This window comes from Physeter macrocephalus, chromosome 14 (genome assembly GCF_002837175.3).
Source record: "Physeter macrocephalus isolate SW-GA chromosome 14, ASM283717v5, whole genome shotgun sequence".
NCBI classification, from domain to species: Eukaryota; Metazoa; Chordata; class Mammalia; order Artiodactyla; family Physeteridae; genus Physeter; species Physeter macrocephalus.
Genome location: NC_041227.1, coordinates 104,536,532 through 104,543,824, shown reverse-complemented (window position 1 = coordinate 104,543,824; position 7,293 = coordinate 104,536,532).

Sequence of the window (7,293 nt, the reverse complement as noted above, 5' to 3'; positions counted from 1 at the left end):
GCGAACCCGGTTCCCCTGCATCGGCAGGCGGACGCGCAACCACTGCGCCACCAGGGAAGCCCAAGGCTTGTTCTTTTAATAACAAAAGGCAGAAGTGTAAGGAGTTATATTCATTTGTGCCTGCATATTTCCAGCCTTTGTTGCCTTCTCATATCATTGGCCAAAGCAAGTCACAAGATGAAGCCCAAACTCAAGAGGCCATGGCAAGGGTATGGATGTAGAATACGGAGGAGTGAAGAAGTGAGGCCAGTAATTCAATCTGCCCACCGCTCACTTTCCCTTTGTCTTATTTCCATTGACCTTGACCTATTTCCATGGGACACATTTTTCTAAGATCTCCCTGGGATGTGGGGAGTAGGAGGCTAGGGAGGAAAAACAAGACCTTGCATGATCTGTCCCCTACCTACCTCTCTGACCTCATCTCCTATCACTCTCTTCCTTGCTCTCCACTCATTAGCCACACTGGATTCCTTTCATTTTCTTGAAGACACTAATTTCTTTGCCACCTCAGGGCCTTTGCAGTGCTGTGCCTTATGCTTTGTGTGGAAAACTCTTTTTCTCCTAACCTCTTCCTCTGCTGCAAGATGGCTTTCTTCTCATATTTAAAACAGAATTTACAAAACAGAAGTAAAATCACGGATGTAGAAACAAACTTATTGTTACACAGGGATAAGGCGGGGAGGGATAAACTAGGGATTGGGATTGACATATACACACTACTACGTATAAAATAGATGACTAATAAGGACCTGCTGCATAGCACGGGGAACTCTACTCTGTAATGGCCTATATGGGAAAAGAACCAAAAAAAAAAAAATAGTGGATATATGTATAACTGATTCACTTTGCTGTACACCTGAAACTAATACAACGTTGTAAATCAACTATGCTCCAATACAAATTTTTAAAAAATAAATAAATAAAATAGAACTTACATGACATGTCCTAAAAGAGGTGTCTTTCTGATCATCGAATCCAATTAAGTCTTCCTCTTTTGTTCTCTAGGGTCTTATTTATTTTCCTCCTGGTACTTTACCTTGATTTGTAATTATTTGTTTATTTAATTTTGTTTTTCTTCCTCTACTAGACTCCAAGTTCCATGAAGGCAAAGACCATGTCTGCCTTGTTCACTTCTGTACCCCCATTGCCCGGCACAGACCCCAACACACAGAATATGCTTCATACACATTTACTGAGTGAAGAAATGTAGGATTAAATGCAAAGGAATAAGTGAATGAACGGGTTTCATCATTTTCTTTCCATCATATTCATTCACATCCTCTTGCCCTCTGTTCAATGACAGAAGGCAAAGGAGGAAAGGAAGTATAAACCTGCTCTCGGAACACAGCCCAGCAAAGGCTCCTACTCTTTTCTTAGGTGTATGGCCTTTGCCACCAATGCTTAACTACTTTGGGTGAGGATTTGCTTCCATGACTCATTTTGCTTAGAAACTTGCTCAGAGGAATTCATGCCCTCTGACCACATGCTCACTGTCGAGGGAGGTGACCAGATCAAAAACATGCTACCAATCATTCACCAGGGGGATAATTGACAAGGGTCAGCCTAGGGGAACTATGGATAAGCAGAGGTCCAGGACACAAACTGCTGCTTGCAAGATAGAGAGGTCCGATTTTCGATGCTAAACGTGCCCGTTCCGGTCCCCACTTTGAAACCCTTCTCTGTCCTCCCACGCAGCCTTTCACTGAGACTTTGTTCTTCATACCCCCACGAACCACTGAACCAAGGAGAAGGCTTGGACATTTCTGTCTGTGGTCCTTTGAAAACATCTGCACCTGTATGATGAAGCCCTCTGTAGCGTAGAGAACAAGCACAACGGGAGCCAGAAAGTCAAGAAGTTTCTGAGTCCCATCTCTCTGCCCATTACCAGCTGGAGGATGCAGGCTGGTGGGTGACTTAACCTCTTCAAACCTCAGTTTCCTGACCTGACAAACGGGCTCGGTCATACCTACTAACCGGGCAGTGATGAGGATTGGTTGAGACGGGACAACATCAAAGTGCTTCCTGAACCATGAAAGACAACTCTAATACGTGATGTTATTTACCTTCTTCAGTCAAGTAGGGCTGTGTTGTGGAGCATAAGGGGTTAAGGCTTCAGGAACCAAAAACTCCCTCTACAACAGGAGAAAAGAGAAAAATAATGCCCACTTCCAGATGCACTTGAAGGACAGATTGCTTAGGATGGGATTGCAATCGGGTCTCCAAGTGGGAGAAATGATTGCCATCCCCATCAATATTACTGCCGCCTAAGTCTACGGGGGACGCGATCAGGTAATTGAGGTCCCCAATTCAGTTTTTATCCAGACACCAAGATTAATAGGAATGACTTCTTGGAATTAACTCTTTGCAGCTTTCTAACGTACAATGCACTTAGGATGTGACATTAACATTTTAGACCTGCACGTTTGGAAGGCGAAGATCTGTTGTCTGGTTTAGCTAGCCCAGATGTTACTAAGGCCAAGGTCATAGGATTTCTGTATAGTTGTCAGTTCTGGTTGACCTGAGGGGGTTCAACTACCTGAACCCCTAGACAGCCACTTCCAAGATGTCATTGTAGGTCAAAAGGACCGCTGGGAGAGAGTGAATGGTGATGACTGGGGGCGATCCAACTTAGATGCCATAAAAACAACAGCAGACCAGCAACACAGAAAAACACAGCTGAACTGTGCAGTAACACCACTCTGCTGTTGTCAGGGCAGTGGCACTTATATCATTAACTCAACAAATATTTACTGAATCTTTATCATGCACCCAGTACCATATTAATAGAAAAAAAAAAACCTAGAGTAGATACAGACAAATCCCTTGGGGAAAAAAAAATCCAGCACCCTTTCATGATAAATACAATCAACAAACTAGGCGAGATGGGAACATTCCTCAACCTTTATAAAGGCATCTATGAAAAACTCTCTGCTAACGTCACACTTAGACTGATGTTTTCCCCCTAAGATCAGGAAGTAGACAAGGAGGTCCACTTTTGCCCCTTCTATTTAACATTGTACTAGAAGTCCTAGCCAGGGCAGTTAGGCGGGGCGGAGGGGAGGGAAGTGATCCAGGTTGGAAAGGAAGAAGTAAAACTATATCTATTCATAGATGATATGATCTTACATATGGAAACCACTAAAGAATTCACACACACCAAAACAAACCAAATTATTAAAGCTAAAAAACAAGTTCAGCAACGTTGCAGGATCAATATACACAAAACACTTGTATTTCTATATACTAGCAGTGAGCAATCCAAAAATGAAACTAAGACAATTCCTTTCACAATAGCATCAAAGAGAATAAAATATTTAGGAGTAAATCTAACCAAAGAAGTGCGAGACTTGTACTCTGAAAACTACAAAATGTTGTGCTGTTGGTGTTATATTTAAGAAACTGTTGCCTAATCCAAGGTCACAAAGATTAATGTTTTCTTCTAAGAGTTCAGTAGTTTTAACTCTTACGTTTACGTCTTGGATTGATTTTGAGTTAATTGAAAAAATTAAATAAAGCAAATAAATGGGAAGATGTCATGTGTTCATGGATTGGAAGACTTAATATTGTTAAGATGCAAAATTCTCCAAAATAATCTACAGCTTCAATGCGATCTATATCAAAAATCTAACTGCTTTCTTTGCAGAAATGGACAAGTTTATCCTTAAATTCATATGAAATTGCAGGGGACCCCAAATAGCTTAAACAATCTTGAAAAAGAAGAACAAAAGTGGGGATCTTGTACTTTCCAATTTCAACACTTACTACAAAGCTACAGTAATCCAAACATTGTGGTACTCATAAGGATAGATATATAGATCAATGGAATAAAGTTGAGAATCCAGAAATAAATCCATATGTCTATGTGTGATCAATTGTTTGTGACAGGATGCCAAGACCATTCAATGGTAAAAGAATAGTCTTATCAACAAATGTTGCTGGGAATTGGATATCCACATGCAAAAGAATGACGTTGGATCCCTATCTCACACCATAAACAAAAATTAATTCAAAATCAATCCAAGACCTAAATGTAAGAGTTAAAACTACTGAACTCTTAGAAGAAAACATAAATGTAAATCTTTGTGACCTTGGATTAGGCAACAGTTTCTTAAATATAACACCAACAGCACAAGCCAATAAAAGAAAACACAAATTAAACTTCATCAAAATTAAAAACTTTTCAAGAAAGACAGACACCATATGATTTCACTTATGTGTGAAATCTAAAAAACAAAATGAACAAATACAAAGCAGAAACATACTCAAAGATACAGAGAACAAACTGGTGGTTACCAGAGGGGAAGGGACTGGGCAGATAAGTGAAAATAGATGAGGGAGATTAAGAGGTGCAAAATTCCTGTTGTAAAATAAATAAGTCACTGCAATGTAATGTACAACATAGGGAATGTAGTCAATAATATTGTAATAACTTTGTATGGTGACAGATGGTAACTAGACTTTTCATAGTGATCATTTTGTAATGTATAAAAATACTGAATCACTATGTTGTATACCTGAAAATAATATAATACTGTAAGTCAATTATACTTCAATAAAAATTTTACACTCGTGTATCAAAGGACATTATTGAGAAAGTAAAAAGACAACACAAAAAATTGGAGAATATACTCGGGACTTCCCTGGTGGTCCAGTGGTTAGGACTCTGTGCTTCCACTGCAGGGGGCGCAGGTTCCATCCCTGGTCAGGCAACTAAGATCCCGCATGCCTCACGGCCAAAAAATAAAAAATAAATAAAATTTAAAAATTTTTTTAAATGGGAGAAAATACTTGTAAATCATACATCTGATAAAAGTTTGTATATAGAATATATCCATAACTCTTACAACTCAGCAACAAAAAGACAAACAACCCAATTTTTAAGTGAACAAAGGACTTGAGTAGCTATTTCTCCAAAGAGCATATACAAATGGCCAATAAGCACATGAAAAGATGCTCAACATCATTAGTCATTAGGGAGATGAAAATCAAAACTACAGTGAGATATCACTTCACACACACTGGAATGGCTATAATCAAAAAGGCAAACAGTAACAAGTGTTGATGAGGATGTGAAGAAATGGGAACCCTCATAATTTGCCTGTGGGAATATAAGATGATGCAACAACTGTGGAAAACTATTTGGCTTTTCCTCAAAAAGTTAAACATGGAATTTCCATATGTCCCAGCAATTCCACTCTTCGGTATATACCCCAAAGAACTGAGAACAGATGTTCAAACAAAAATTTGTACACAAGTGTTCATAGCAGTGCTATTCACAATAGCCAAAACGTGGAAACAAGCCATATGTCCATCACTGATGAATGGATAGTCAAAATGTGATGTATCTATACAGTGGAATATTATTCAGCCATAAAAAGCAATAAGTACTGATTCATGCTACAACATGGATGAAACTTGAAAACTGCTGAGTGAAAGAAGCCAGACAAAACAAGCCACATAGTATGTGATTCCATTTAGATGAAATTCCAGAATAGGAAAATCCATAGAGACAGAAAGCAGATTATTGTTAGCCAAGGGTTGGGAGAAGGTGAAACAGGGCTGACAGTTTGAGTGGGGGATTTCTTTGGCAGGTAATGACTATGTTCTAGAATTAGATAGTGGCGATGGCTGCACAATACTGATACTAAAAATCACTGAATTGTACACTTGAAAGTGGTTTAGATGGTGACTTTTATTTTACTTTTAAAAAATATTTATTTATTTGGCTGCACCGGGTCTTAGTTGCAGCATGTGGGATCTGGTTCCCTGACCAGGGATCGAACCCAGGGCCCCTGCATTGAGAGCACAGAGTCTTAGCCACTGGACCTCTAGGGAAGTCCCTAAATGGTGACTTTTAAATTATAGTTTAAAAGAAAAAATGTATGGCAAGTCAAGAGGTTTGCTGATGGAATCAGTTTCACCAACAATAAAGGGAATCAAACTCTTCAATCCCTGCGTGTACAATTTGAGGCCCCTGTCTTTAACCCTGTTATGACTTTGATCACACGCAGCTCTCCACAAGATTGTAAGCTTTATGAGGGTAGGGATGGAGTCTGGATCCCAGAAGTCTTTCCCAGTGCCTAGAAAACACTGAAAACAGTGGGACCTTGAAAACTTAGAGATGCCACAGAGACAGCCGATCAATAATTGACCCGGGGAGGAAATAGGACAACCTTTATTCTTGTCCAAATCTAGTGGTTCCTCTTAGAGTAACAGTATGAACAGAAAAAAAGAAACTCCCGTAAAACATGTGATAGCACAGAAGAACAATCTGAATTTCCTCTTCTTCCCTTCCTCCAAATTCGAAGGCATCAAGGCTGAAAAAGAAAGCATCTCTTGCAATGAATGCTAAGGTTACCGAAGGGAAATCACGTTGATTATTGAAATGTGAAGATCTAGCCACTCAAAGCACCAGGAGCTGTTAAAAGCAGAATGAGCCATCTCCATGGAAGAATCAGGCAGCCTTTCAGGGGTTATGATGACAGTGCTGGAATGCTTGTTTCAGAGCAAGTAGGAAGAAAGTAAAAGCTAAAACTATACTTTATCACCTGACATTTTCACCCTCCTCTCCGGGCATGGTTAAGCCCCACTCTCAGATTCTCAGACGCTTGACTCATCTTTCTCCTGCACCACGGTGAAGGCACATCTTTGGGCGTGGACTAGAGTTTCAGCCACATCAAAATCTCCCAGTTGTCCGTTCAGGTTCTTACCTGGGTTCAGTCTTACAGCCTCTGCATTTCTCCAACCATACATGTCCCTAGGTCTTGGCTGAAGCTGTCCTCTCTTCTGACACCACCGTTCCAAGTGGCTGACCCTTATTCTTCGGTCAAGACTCAGCTGAGATTTCCTCTCCAGAGGGAAGTGCTTTCTGATCGCAGGCCGGATGAGACCACCCCGTCTCCGTCCTCACAGCCTCCTGGACCATTCCATCAGAGCCCATCCCTGTTTCCTGCCTTTTCCTCACCAGACTGTGAGTGCCTTGAAGGCAAAGAGCTCTGAGTTGACTGCCGTTATTTAAATCGATAACCAAGTAAACCCTCTAGGGCACATTTCCTCCTCTGTGAAATAATGGGGTTGGACAAGATCATTGATGTGGTCTGAATACAGCCCACAGACCTATTTGGCAAACACAATATTTATTGCATTTAAACAAGCCTTTTAAAATTGGGAAAGTTTATATTAAAATCTCGATCTCTGCCTTGTCTTGAAAACTCAGCCAATTTGGCAGCATTGGGCCCCCATTCGTGCATGGAACAGTCAGCTGCCTGTTTAGGTGGGGTGCACGCTGTTCCC